The sequence below is a fragment of the Cupressus sempervirens genome, chromosome 8 (assembly GCF_028749045.1).
Source record: "Cupressus sempervirens isolate cs-2001-9-10 chromosome 8, ASM2874904v1, whole genome shotgun sequence".
In the NCBI taxonomy this organism is placed as follows: Eukaryota; Viridiplantae; Streptophyta; class Pinopsida; order Cupressales; family Cupressaceae; genus Cupressus; species Cupressus sempervirens.
This window is the reverse complement of record NC_143125.1, coordinates 794,645,143-794,647,177: the sequence shown is the minus strand read 5'-3', so window position 1 is coordinate 794,647,177 and position 2,035 is coordinate 794,645,143. Positions and strand designations below refer to the sequence as shown.

Below are 2,035 nucleotides of genomic sequence, written 5' to 3'. Positions count from 1 at the left end.
AGTTTAGAATTGATTAGTATTGGATGTTCATTAAATCATTTTAAGAAGTCAATCGTTTGAAAATGAAATTTTTTTTAGCCAGACCCACCTGGGACCCAACTAATCTCATCATAACAATGCAAATGTGTGTGGACTCAAGATTCTCAAAGGATTTTTAAGCAGGCATGAGATATAAATAGAGACTTAAAGGTTACCAAAGCCTCCATTGATTTCGAGGAAGGAAACTCAAAGAACAAAGGGACAGTGCATACCTTTGTGGTAGGGGATGAAGCATAAGCTTAAAATGGAGCAATTTGTGAACACATTGTGATCCCAAATGTTGATGTTCAAAATGCAGACACTGTTTAATTAAAAAAGAAAGGAAACTTGCATAGATACAATCCAATCCAAGTTGAGGACATGGAAATTAAAAGTCAAATTTTAGGCTGCTTTCTGAGAAGCCAAACTTTGAACATATAGAGAATGTGCTACCGCCTTCCATAGAATGATTACCCTTGATTTTGGATGTATAGGCTTATCCTATCATCTATATGTTACATGAAAGAAGGCATGCAGACAAGTGTGGAGGCTATCATTCTGGTGCAAGAGCACAACCATCCTCATATAATGCTACTGTAGATTGGGAACACTTTCCACAACCTTCCTGGAGGATGATTGAAGCCTGATGAAAATGAAATTGAAGGGTTGAAGCGAAAGTTTTCAAGTAAACTTACTACAAATTCTAGTGCCCTTCAGCCAGATTGGTACATTGGAGAGTGTGTTGTTGTGTGGTAGAGACCTAATTTTGAGACATTGATGTATCCCTACTATCCACCACATATAACAAAACCAAAGGAATGCAAGAAACTCTTCCTAGTTCATCTAACTGAAAGGGAATACTTTGCAGTTCCAAAAAAATTGAAACTTCTTGTTGTTCCATTATTTGAGCTCTATGAAAATGTCCAGAGATATGGTCCCATTATCTCAACTATTCTGCAGTAGCTCTCAAGATTTACTTTTAACATGATTAATGCCTGAGTTGTATTGGGAGTATGTTGTCAATCATTTAGAGTCTCAAGTCTTCTTTCTTCAGGAAGGGGCATGGTAACAGCCCACGCAAGGAAAGAAGGCAGCATATAGAGTTTTTTATTTTAAAAAGAGAGAGATTTGAATGGGAGATGGCATGAAATCAAAGAAGATAACACAAAAGGGGAGCCCACATGGCATAAGCAGAGGCATCTAAGAACAAACTAGCATATAAAGAAAGGGAAGCATTGAACCTACGCAAACAATTTAGCCTCCAAGTCATGCCAAGATGGGCAAAGAAGCCCACAAAAAGTGCCAATTTAAAAAGGAACAACACACCAAAAAATATGAAGAAGTCGTTGGGGGAGCAACATGATCCACATTTTCAAAGGAGTCAGTCGTAGCAGTAGGGGAGTCGGCATGTGAAGAATAGAGCCCCATACAAGGAAGAAATCCGCAGACCATGCAAAGGAGGAGCCATTAAAAATGTAGAGAGCATGCTTGGAGAGTATGGAGGTAAATGCAAGAAGAGGCATCCACATCTGTAGTCAAAAGGAAAGCCAACAGCCTTGGAAAAGAAAATGTCATCCGCAGTTCAACTAAACATTTATCCCACATTAGGGATATGATAGGTTTTGTAATGTTTAAATAGTATTGCACACAATGATCAAGTAACTCAAAGACACTCGGCTTTCACAAGCCATGGGTTGTATGGTGGGTCTTACCTGGACAGCTGGTAGTGACCAATAGGTAAGTTTTGACTGGACCCTGCAGGAGGAAAGTGCCACATGTTAGCTCAACATAAGAGTGAAAGGTGAGAATTGGGAGTCCTCCAATGTTACGAAAAATCTCTCATACCGTGTGGGTGTAGAAAAAATTTTGAAGATCCCTGATGTTACATGTGGCTCATATAAGCATAAGGATAGAATGGAGAGCTTTACGATGCTACGATGAGCATATGGTTGTAAAGGAAGATTTTAAGGGTCCCTATGTTATGCTTGCCCATGAGATCGAAAAGTCAAAAATTAGT

At 39.0% G+C, this 2,035-nt stretch overlaps 1 pseudogene; it reads left to right on the top strand.

Moving 5' to 3' along the window:
- Positions 1-537: 537 nt before the first annotated feature.
- Positions 538-1,017, top strand: LOC149544793 (pre-mRNA cleavage factor Im 25 kDa subunit 2 pseudogene; annotated as a pseudogene).
- The last annotated feature ends 1,018 nt before the right edge of the window (positions 1,018-2,035 follow it).